We start from the raw sequence: 11,964 nt of genomic DNA on the forward strand, positions 1-11,964 counted from the left end.
TAAAGTTCTGTATTTTCAAATAAGGACACCATATCCAGTGTTGAGATGGCAGCATTCATGCAGCTGTTTGCCAGTGTTGAGTCTGAGAGTCCCAAAACTATACTTACCAGGGAAGCAGTGTGCTTCTGAAGCAATGGCAGGGTGCTTCCGGTTTTGCAATTTCTTTCTGGAAAGACTCTTCAAACTGGCCTGAGATTGAATTATCCTGAACTGATAGTTTTGATGTGCTGTTGTGCAAAAGTTCAAAAACCATCTATGTGTAAACATTTGTTTTTTCAAAATACGTGTTCGCCTACATGTTACTTATGAGAACAGAAAACAGTACAACCACTCTGGAAAATGGAGATGTTTCCTTAAACAAAACAAACAAATGAAAAATTCAAAAACAAACCAAAAACAAAAACCTCATCTCTGGGTGTTAATTAAAAGAGATTGAAATTAGAATGTGGAAGAGACAGGTTATTCATAATATCCAGGAAGTGGAAACACCATAAACACCCAAGGAGATAAATAGCATGTGCTGTATACATACAATGGGGTACTTTTCAGCCATCGGAAAGAAGGAAATCCTGCCATGTTCTACATGAATGAACTTGGATGACATCATGTTAAGTGAATGGACGCAGCGATAGAAGGACAAATGTTCCATGGCTTCACTGCCACTAGGTCGTTAAAACTCAGAAGTTAACATAAAAAGGTAGGTGCCAATATTTGGGGGAGGAGAAGTGAGAGCAGTATCTCAACTAGTAAAGCTTCAGGTCTGCAGAAAGAAGAGTCCTAGAGGGGCTGCTGCATGGTACTGGAGCCCACAGTATTCTGCACTTAGAGATTTAAGAAGGTAAAGCTCATGCTGGGGAAAGAATGCTCCTCACAGGAAAGAAAATGACAGTTGGATTACTGTTACCAGTAACATTCTGATTCCTTAATTTTCAATCTCAATTTGTTCATGTACACTTCCTGTAAATTTAGAATGTACCAGGTACATACAGTGCTAGGTATTGAGGACACTGTAAGGAGCAGTCTTCAGGTAGACATACAGAGTTTATGATATTTTTTTAGTGAGGTCATACATAATTGCACATCAAACAAATTGCACATCTGTGTTGAAACTGTTTCCGTTTATAACAGGACTTACGTGGAAAGAAAACCAAAATCATTAGTTATATCCAGGGTGCATTAATGATTATGTTTGATTATGTATGATTATGTTGTGCTGACCTGGGTGTACACACACTTGTGTGTGTGTGTGTGTGTGTGTGTGTGTGTGTGCGCACGCGCACACGCATGCACACACACATCTTTATTACATGCAAAAATCATAGAATCTGGAGTAGATATGTGGAACCATGCATTTCCTGGTGTCAGTGAGATCTTTTTCCAGGGCAGAGTGGCTGGAAACCCACACTGCTCTTGTCTATTCCCGTTTGACCTCCCTGTGCCCTATTTCCCTCTAGAAACTAGATGCAAATGCTATCTTGGGCTGAAGAGAATAAATGAATAACATGTACATACAGTAAAGTTATATACAAGGGCCCCAGCATGAGTGCTCCATAAATAGTCAACATTATTGCTTGCATCATCGTGTGTGTTAGTCACAGAGGATGCAATAGTTCAAAAATTCCCTTGTGGTATATTTGCTGCAGTGTTGCAAAATCAGCATGCCATTAGAAGAGGCCAGTATCACAGAGTGAGAAGACATTACAGCAAAGAAGACTTCCCTCCTTCTATTATTTACTCTGAGGTCTCTTATGTCCTCATCTCGCAGGACCCAGACCTCCCTCCCCATTTAACTACATTTAGTAGCAGTAGCAGCATGTGTATCTCTCTGTGTGTATACACATGCATGCCACAGCACCCAGAGGTTAGAGGACAAACTTGTGGAACTGCTTCTCTCCTATCTATTATATGTAGTGGGAATTGTGGTTCTTTAAAAGCACAGAAAGGCTATAGGAATGTGTTTTCATTTTAATCCCAGTTTTGTGATATGGGGCAACCTCCAAATTGTCCACAAGAGCAGACATGGTTTCCCGCATGCTCTGGAAGGGGTATGATTTTGTTAACTGCAGATAGTTCCTACAAGTGTATATTCTGGGGACTCTTGAAAAGGTGTAAAAATGTTAAAGCCTCGAGAGCTATGGTAGCTGCTGCTGCTCCTGCAGTTGCTGCTGTTGCCTGTTGCTCGTTAGAGAAATTTTAACTACGGAGATCAATACTGACCCAAGGAACTCAGTGCCCCTAATCAGCAGGAAGTAGTCTAATAAGATAGACACTCCCTTTCCCCTCTAACCTTCTTTCTCTCCGATCCAGTGTTGGGGGTTTGGAAGGGATTGGGGTGGAGAAGGGTGGTAGAAAAGGAACCCATAAAATAGCCAACCAAAACTCTGCTTACAGTTATGTGGCTTGAGGATTGAACTCTGGTCATCAGGCTTAGGCGGCCAGTATCTTTACCAGCTGAGCCATCTTGCTGGCCCTCTCTATCACTCTTATTAACTTTAACAACAGACTCTACAGAGGTAAATATGGATATTTTCAAAGAATAAGTGGAAGAGAATTTATTAAAGAGAAGCTGAAAGAAACGGAGGAGGGAAACCCTCGGGATCTCCAGGCTTTCAGAGCATCTCATGCATTTAAGGGTGGCTTCAGGGCTTCACTATTACTAGAGATGCTTCAGAAACCACCCCCAGGAAAGCCTATAAAACGCAGAGCAGCAGTCATTCCTCTGGAGACATTTAAGTCTAGAAGAAGCCAGATTTTTAGGGTGGGTTCATTCTGTGTATGCTTCTGGCAGAACATTTCCTGTACTATCCAACTTTCCACTCTCTCGGAAAGACTATTGGTGATATTCTCAGAGCAAGCATGAAGCTAGATTTCTGGAGGATGTTCTTACTGAACCATAGCTTCACATGCTTTTTCACACACAAATGTCAATGAAGAACGTGGGAGGTATTATTCCCATTCCTCACAGTTGTCAGTCACTTCAGACACATAATGGTCTGTACGGTTTGAGTATAGGAGGTGCAAAGATAAGCAAGACACCATCTCTGTTCTTAGCCAATAGTCCAGTCATAGATACTGAGGACTTAACATACACGCATGCCTGTGACAACTAGGTAATATGAATGAGTGCTCCTGAGAGTGAGGAGATGCAGGTGTTGTTCTGTTAGGGACCAGAAATGTGCAGAGGATAAGTGGTACATTCAAAGACACAAAGCTGGTGAACTCCACTTTTAAACCCACTGATGGAAGGTCACAACAACTCGTTGGGTGGGAATCATGAGAAAGCAATTTATAAATCATAAATTCATAAAGACAAAACCACAGTTCCAGAGAGCATCTTTAGGGATCTCCAGAATGGGTCTTGGATCTCACTGGTTCCTAAGAAGTTGTCCTAGTCAACAATGCATGGTCTGCCCAGAGGAAGCTGCTCCTGGCTCATTCCTTCTGGTTTCTATCCTCCCACATCTTCTCGTTTTTCTTTTCTTCCCCCTCTTATAGCAAACACTTGACTCCCCATGCCTGCAAATCCTGGGTTCACGTTATCTCCCTTCTGTTTATCAACTTAAGAGTCTTCTCGTGGATTCAAAATTACATGTTATTGGGACACACATGTCTCCCCTACAAGGCATATGTGCCTAAGAACAGTAACTCATAGAGCAATGACAGTGGAGACTCCATTTGCTGTTTCTCTAGACAGTGAAGGGACCCACCACACTGATCAGAGTGGATTTCTCAAAGGGCATCCTTCCCTACATTAAGTCTGATGGAAAATGGTGTCCTTGGCATATGCTTCCCGATAATATATCTATATATCATATATTTCATTAATATTTAGTACTTATAAAACAAACAAATGTGGTAGCATTCTCAGATAGTTTTTAAACAGTGTTTAGGAAAGAATAAATAGCTCAGAATAAATAGCAAGAATTTACTTGTCCCATCTGGTTCCATTTTGGGGTCTTCTTCATCATTATGTTTTCAAACAAGCCTGGAAATGGAGGCGAACCCTTTCCCTCTCCACTGCACTATTGACATTATACCTGTGACTTAAATTATAACTGTTAGGTTCTCGTTGAAATGAGAGGCCTGCCTTGGGGATTAAATTCCTAGCTCGGTGTGTAACATGAGCTGCCATTTAAAAACTGGCAATAACAAAACGTGGGGTTTGGTTTTAAAACATTTCCAAATAATCTATGGGGAATATTATAAGTATGTAGCACTACAGTTTGATTTAAAGCAGAGCCTGGTCTATCTATCTGTTTTGCTAAGGAGAGTTCCTGATGGGCTAGGAATCACGTTGGTTATCATTGCCAACCATTTATGTCTCCTATTGGCTCTCAATTGATATTGGTTTGAGAAAGAACAATGGAAAGACACACAAAGAGCAAAAAGGCACGATAAAACCAGCCTTAGGTGTGGTGGTCATGGTGACAGCAAGAGTTACCTGTCGCTAAGTTGTATACTGTTTATCAAGCACTTTATCAAGCCAGGTCCTTAAATACAGCATCTCTCGTCCCCATGCTTCTGTAAGTCACTCATTTTTATTAAAAAGATAAGTGCTCAGAATCAGTAACATTTCCAAGGTAACAGTTCAGACCTCCTCATTTCAAATTGCTGAGCTGATTTTTTTTTCAAAAGAACTAAATTCTATGTCTATTTCACAAAAAAAACAGGGCCCAATGTTTTAAAAGTATTTCCTGTGTTCTTAGATCAGCTACTTTATAATGTAACACCAGGGGAATAGAGGTGGGGGAGAGGGGGTTGAAAAGGATAAATCATGGGGTAAAGTTAAAGATACATATATTGGTTTGACTATGAAGGGTTAAACAAGATTGCAAGTGTTTGACCTTACAAGTCAAGGCAGGAAAGTGTTAGGAATTTGCCTTCCTCTGTACCACTGGGTTTTTGCCAAAGCTGCAGGGTAGATGTTGCATTCATAGAAGATGGATTTGATGCAATAAGGCATCTTCCTGGTCCTTGTGCATGGTTAGTCTGCATCGCAGTCGCTTGGTAACAATTTGGGATGGAGTTTGTTAGAAAAACATAGCTTTGTCTGGGTTGAGCCCAGAAATGGGTGACAGATGTTTATGCTGAGCGACTGAACAGATGTTTGGGGGAGAATTACAAAAAGGGTTTCTATCACACAGGATCTCAACCTTAACCTTCCTGGCTGTGCTGAAAGGAGTGCTTGTTTGTGAAACACGTTCTTACAAAACTGTTTGGTGGGTTGTGACAAAGATGAATGGCCGGATGCTATAATTTAAATTTAAAAAATGAGGTAAAAGGGAGTCCTTGTTTGCATGTGCGTGTATATGTTTCTCTGACATGGGTCAATGCCTTATTAAAGAGCGGGAAAGCTGAACAAGCCATTCCACTCTGCATTTCTCATTTTCTCACCCCGTCCCCAAAACAGGAAGAGCAGGCAGTAAATGGCATCGTACCTTAAAGTTCAATAAAATCAACAAAATACCATTCCCTATACACTTCCTGAAGTAGCTGCTTTACAATTACATGTGGAAAAGGGGGGGGTTGTGCAAACTAAGTTTGAAGTCTTAATTAGGACATTAGAGATGTATTAAAATGTGTGTGGTTTGTGTGTGTGTGTGTGTGTGTGTGTGTGTGTGTGTGTGTTCACACATATGTTCAATGTGTTCTTTTATCCTTCTCCATTTTTACTTTTTTGAGACAAGATCTCTCACTAAACCCAAAGTTCCTGATTCAGTTAAGTTGGCTACAGATGAGCTTCAGGGAGATGCCTGTCTGACATACCCATCTGAAGGGGCTTACGGCACATGCTGCCTCGATAAGATTTTTATATGTGTTCTAAGGATCAAAGTCATGTCCTGTGTTTGTAAAGCCAACAACTTACCTATTTGGGCATATTTTCAGACTCTTAATATTTAATTGTTTAATTGTTAATATTTAATTGTTTTAGGAGGCCAAGCCCCCCCCTCTGCCCTGTCTCTTTGTGTGTGTGTGTGTGTGTGTGTGTGTGTGTGTGTGTGTGTGTGTGTGTATGAAGATTAGATTTTCTTTCTTACAAATTTCACATAAAGATGATTGGTTAGTTTTATTTTACAAATGATTGTGGCACTTCCTGATAGTTTTTTAAACAAGCCATTGGTTAATCAGAATCTTTCATTAATTCATCTTCGCTTATGGGTCAAAATTAATATAAATGTGCTCTTTTGTTAACTCTGGCTCTCCATAATGATCCCAAGCATGTGATTAAGTATATCAATGCAAGGAGAAATTCAGGTGGTATGTTTAGTGGTGGTTACCCTTGAGTTTATGATAGAGACACACATATATATATATATATATATATATATACAATAACATCATATATCACAATAACCTCTAAGATGAATTTACTATTGCTATTAAATGCATAAGAAAGCAGAAGCCTAGAGAAGGTAAGGGGTCACAATGTGATTAAGTAGCAGTATAAGGATTGGTTCCCTTGGTGTGGGATATTCAAATTTCCCCTCTCATTTCTAATAAGTCAAACTACTGTGATTTAAGTAGATATTTAATTCTCCAATTAAATCCTTGTGCGTTGCTGTATATCAAAATAGAATCAGATATAAAGTCATGATTATCAAGCTCACTTTAGTACTATTCAAAAAGAGCTGTGAACTCTGCATAGCTGAAAGGAGAAACACGAGGCTCCTTTTCCTGCTCTTCAGTGCAAAGGAGTCAGAGGACAGTAACCTAGGCCATGGGGTACCAGAGGCTGTGCAGGTTAAGATGATGAATAAGATCCTTGGAGCTTACAGGAGAGACAACGCCAAACACAAATAAACAGCACGTGGTGAGGCAGAAGGCCAAACAGCAAGCAGTAGCAGAGATCAGGAGAAAAGGAGAGCTTAGCTATGGTGATGGACTAGGCTGCTTGGAGGAGACAGGCTGTGAACTCTGGGCTTAAGATACCCAATAAGGATTAATTTTCCTTTTTCCTTCAATCTGATCTGTCCTTTTTATGCTTAATCCACAGGACAGAGAACATTCTCGTCATTACCAAACTTCTTAAAGAAGTAATAAAATTGTTCTGCCTTCACCTCCATATCACTCATTAATCCTTAAACCCATAGCTTGTTCCTTGTCTTCTAGTGCCCGCTTTTTCTGTGATTTTTACAAAGAAATATCTTCATATTTATCTGGTCACATAGGTACATAAAAAAAGCTCCTAAAATTGTCAACTCTCCCATAGCAAGTCATAGACATATGTTAATTGTGCTTAGTAGAAAATGATCAGAAGGACTGCACAACTCCTGGGTGCTATCCTTTGAGGGAAGCAGTATTCCTCTTCATAAATCCCTTTCCTGTTGAAAGCAATGTGGTTATGGCATTGATCCTGGTCTGCGTAAAGCAATACCCAAATGAATGGAAGGGCAAAGATTAAGAGGGTTTGTCCCTGACAGTTTGAGGCTAGCATATTCTTTTTAGAATGAATACACACAGACACACACACACACACACACACACACACACAGAGAGAGAGAGAGAGAGAGAGAGAGAGAGAGAGAGAGAGAGACAGAGAGAGAGACAGAGAGAGAGAAATTGAGAGAGGCAGACAGACATACAGACAGACAGAGACACAGACACAGAGATACACACATGCACAGACAGACATACAGAGACACAGACACACACACACGTGCACACACACACAGGGGGGGCAGATGGACAGACATACAGACAGAGACACAGACACAGAGATACACACATACAGACAGACACACAGAGATACAGACACACTCACATGCACACACAGACACACACACACACGCACACACACACACAGAGAGAGAGAGAGAGAGAGAGAGAGAGAGAGAGAGAGAGAGAGAGAGACTTCCTTGTCAACTATGCAAGATTTTGGTTTTGGTAACTAAGACATTTCAAAATTTTCAAAAGACCCTCTACCACCTTTTAAACTAGGATTCCAAAGAAACTGGTCAGTTTTCCTTTGGGCGCATTATTAATAGTGATAACAAGTACATAATTTCCCCAAATACTTGTACATACAACAATTTACTTCAGCCTTGTAACATGTTCCAGTGTTGATCTACTTCCGTTTTCTTCCTGTCTCCTAGTACCTCCGTTCTGTTAACCTTGGCCATCTAATTTTATTTACTCCTTTGCTTCCTACTTCCAAGGGTAAAAAAACTCATATTCTATCTGTGCGCAGAATAGAAAGAGCTGGTGGATAGCAATAGTTGAAGAGAGATGAAGAGGTTAATAAAGCAAGGCTCTAGAGAGGTGACCCACACCTTACTATAGGAGTTCTCCTCAGAAAGGGGACACACACACACACACACACACACACACACACACACACACACACACACCTCACTGATGCCTTTAGTAATTTTAACAAAGCAAATCCTGATAGCATCAGAGCTGGGGTTCCTTTTCCTTTGGCTTATGTTACCTGTTTTGGCCATGAGCTTTGATGTGATGCTATGCGTCACATGGAAAAGATGCTCTATTGTATGGATAGGACCCAGTCCAGAGCAAGATCATAGGAAGAAGAGTAAAGATGTTCGATTTCTTAGTCTACGAACACAAAGAAAGCACGACAAAGAGAAGAAAGGCCAGCTCTCGGATTTCTCTCTCTTTGTCACGCTGTTAGCTGAACACAGGGAACAGGTTGAAAGTCAAGGACAGCTATGTTCCTAGGCCCAGAGGAGGTGTCAGCAGCCACAGGAGCTAGACTTTTATAGACTTTTGTCTTTCCCCAAGTGATTAGGAGGGTTTCCTTTAGAAAATGGGGAGATAGCTGCTCATTTCTCCAAACTACGACCTCAAAATAAGAATTCACTACTGAGGGGGCAACAGAACCACCAGAATGCGGCTTTGGTTTCATTCCACCTTATTAGACTTGAGGTAATTATCCAGGTAATTCAGAAGAAATAAACTGCCATGGCCTGACTTACTCAGATAACCACATCCATGTTCCGTTGCAGTCCAGAGCCAGCTGTAGATGTCTCAGGGGCCTCCCCATGATAACTCAAAACAGGCGTAGTAATGGAGGAGCCAGGGCGAAGTGTGCAAGCTCCTCGCCAACAGCGGGAGCCTGGGTGTTTTAGGTCAGGCTCTGCCGTGTGCTATCTGCTTATTCCCGGTGAGCCATTCTGCCCTATTGCATCATATGGCGAATGCCCGGGCAAGGTAAGCCATAATTATGAGCAGTGTTTTGCTTTCATTCACACTATCACAACTGATATAAATCCTGGCGTAAGGCTGGATACAAACGTGAGTGCTTTATATTGAACTGTGAAATTCAGGACACTGTTTCTTAACATTAGCTCCAACAATGATTCCTCTGTGGAGCTTTTAAAAAAATGTGAGACTTTCCCGGGCTCCAGACTAAATAAATTTAGACCTCTGGAGTGTATTCTTCAATTTTGTACTTTAAAAAATGTAACCCTGATTAAAATGAGCGCTCTCATTTTTTGATTATAGTCCTTGCTGTGACACACACACACACACACACACACACGCACCCCACATGTACTTAGGAGTATGTGTAATTTTAATTTTTCAAACCTTATTTTTTAAACACTTTAACCTCCCTTGTATCCCATCACACACCAGAGGTAGTAGAAAAGAAAGGATATGAGGGAAGCGGATCTGTTTAGGAAGGTTCTTTGGAGCAACACCCATCTGTCTTGTTTGGGAAATCGGCAGTTCCGTTCACAGGTTAGCAGGCAGCAGCAGCTCCGTCCACTCAGACACTTCATGGATACACCAGTGGTCCAGGTCTGTAGAGTCTGGTTAGCCACAGCTGTGACAGTACATAGCAGAGACAGCCAGGCCTCAGCCTTGGCTCAGGTCAGCCGGAGAGACCAACAGGAGCACCAGGAGAAGTTCTTGGCTGTGCCTCTTTCAGGGAAGTGAAGATCAGCAAAGACACAAGACCCACAAGCATTGCACAGCTAGCTGTACTAGCAAGCCAAGCTAGCGCTCTCTCTCTCTCTCTCTCTCTCTCTCTCTCTCTCTCTCTCTCTCTCTCTCTCTCTCTCTCTGTGCGTGCGTGCGTGCGTGTGTGTGTGTGTGTGTGTGTGTGTGTGTGTGTGTGTGTGTGTGTGTATGTGTGTGTGACTCTGTGGAGCCTTGTTTATATCCTCCAAACATCATGTGCCCTTCACATGTCTTGCCTTAGTACGGGTCTTGCCTTACTTAGTGTGAGCGTCCAATTAGTCTGAGTCCGAGGAGTCCAGACAAATGGAGCTCAACTACACAATGTAAGGTGGACTAATACATGCACACTGTTAGCAAAGAATCCTTAATCGCACGTCCTTTCATGTGTTTGCTTTAGCAGAACATCCTGTCTCCTGCATGTGCTTCAGTGAAACACTCTTCACGAGTCTGCCTTTCATCTGTGTCCACTTCAGGAAAACTCTCCTTCACCTGTTTGTCCCAGCAAAACACCACCCAACACAACTGACTCTCCAAAGAACCCTTGAGTTTCCACTTCAGGTATGCGTACAGGATATCCACATGTGTGAAGGCTGGAAGCAAACTCAGGTGTTGTTCATTAGGAGCTGCCTACCATGTTTTTCAGATGAGAAAGTGAGACTCGAGGCACACTTATTAGCTAGACTTGCTGCTCAGCAAGCCCCCAGCATAGCACTGTCTCTGCATTTACCCAGTGAGCTATGCTCCCAACCCTGACATTGGCGTTTTAAAAGATTAATTTTTATTTACATGTGTGTGTGTGTGTGTGTGTGTGTGTGTCTGTGTCTGTGTCTGTGTGTGTGGGCACATCTGTAATCTGTACACAGGTGACTGCAGTGAAGAAGGTGTTGGGTCCCCTAGAGCTGGAGTTACAGGCAGCTGTGAGTAGCCCACCAGGGTGCCGAGAATGGAAGTTGGTTCCTCTGGAAGAGTAGTAAGCTTTCTTAACCAGTAGCCATCTCCCAAGCATGGATATTGGTGTTTGTAGAAAGTTCTCTGGCTGATTTAGGGGAAAGGACCACTGGACAGAAGAAAAAGATGCAGAACGGGGTGGGTATATTTCTATTAGTCAGGGGTTATGTCTTAGTTAGGGTCTTATTGCTGTGAACAGACACCATGACCAATGTAAGTTTTATAAAGGACAACATTTAATTGGGGCTGGCTTACAGGTTCAGAGGTTCAGTCCATTATCATCAAGGCGGGAGCATGACAGCATCCAGGCAGGCATGGTGCAGGAGGAGCTGAGTTCTACATCTTCACCTGAAGGAAGCCAGGAACAGACTGAGCATCCCCAGGCAGGTAGGAGGAGGGTCTCCAAGCCCACTCTCACAGTGACACACTTCCTCCAACAAGGCCACACCTTCTAATAGTGCCACTCCCTGGGCCAAGCATACGCAAACCATCACAAGTTATATCTAAGGTTTGGCATGTATTGTGGTCCAATTCTCAGGGTTACAAATAAGCTATCTATCCAGTCAGTCTGTTCCCCTAAGAGTTGCAGGCAGGTGAGACTTGCTTGGCTGAGCCTTGGACTGAATGTGTGTGTCTCTCCGAACTTCACCTTGAACTTTATCCTCTAGCACAGCAGTATCAGGAGGCATGGCCATTAAAAAGCAATTGGGTCTTCAGGGCTCTGCCTCACAGGGGCATTAAGGCTTTTATGAATGGCCTTGAGCAAGTGAAATCAGTCCTGTCCCTTGCCTCTTCTGTCCCCTCTGTCACAGCACTTGTCTCCTCTGGATGATGCAGCAAAAAGTAAGGCTGTTGGCAGACAGCAATTCTGTTGGCAACCACAGTCTTGGCCTTCCAGGTTGGAACTGTAAGAATTAGAATTCAGTTCAGTATAAATTGTCTAGTCTCTGATATTTTGGTTATAAGAATGGGAACAGATGCTCATTATAATGAGTTCTTTTGCTTTAGGGCTTTGTGTATTTTCTGTGGCTTTGAAAATACCAAGATAGGGACTGAATCTCTGGGCTGCAAAGGCCCCTGATCTGCAGGGCA

The sequence above is a fragment of the Rattus norvegicus genome, chromosome 1 (genome assembly GCF_021556685.1).
Source record: "Rattus norvegicus strain SHRSP/BbbUtx chromosome 1, alternate assembly SHRSP_T2T, whole genome shotgun sequence".
In the NCBI taxonomy this organism is placed as follows: Eukaryota; Metazoa; Chordata; class Mammalia; order Rodentia; family Muridae; genus Rattus; species Rattus norvegicus.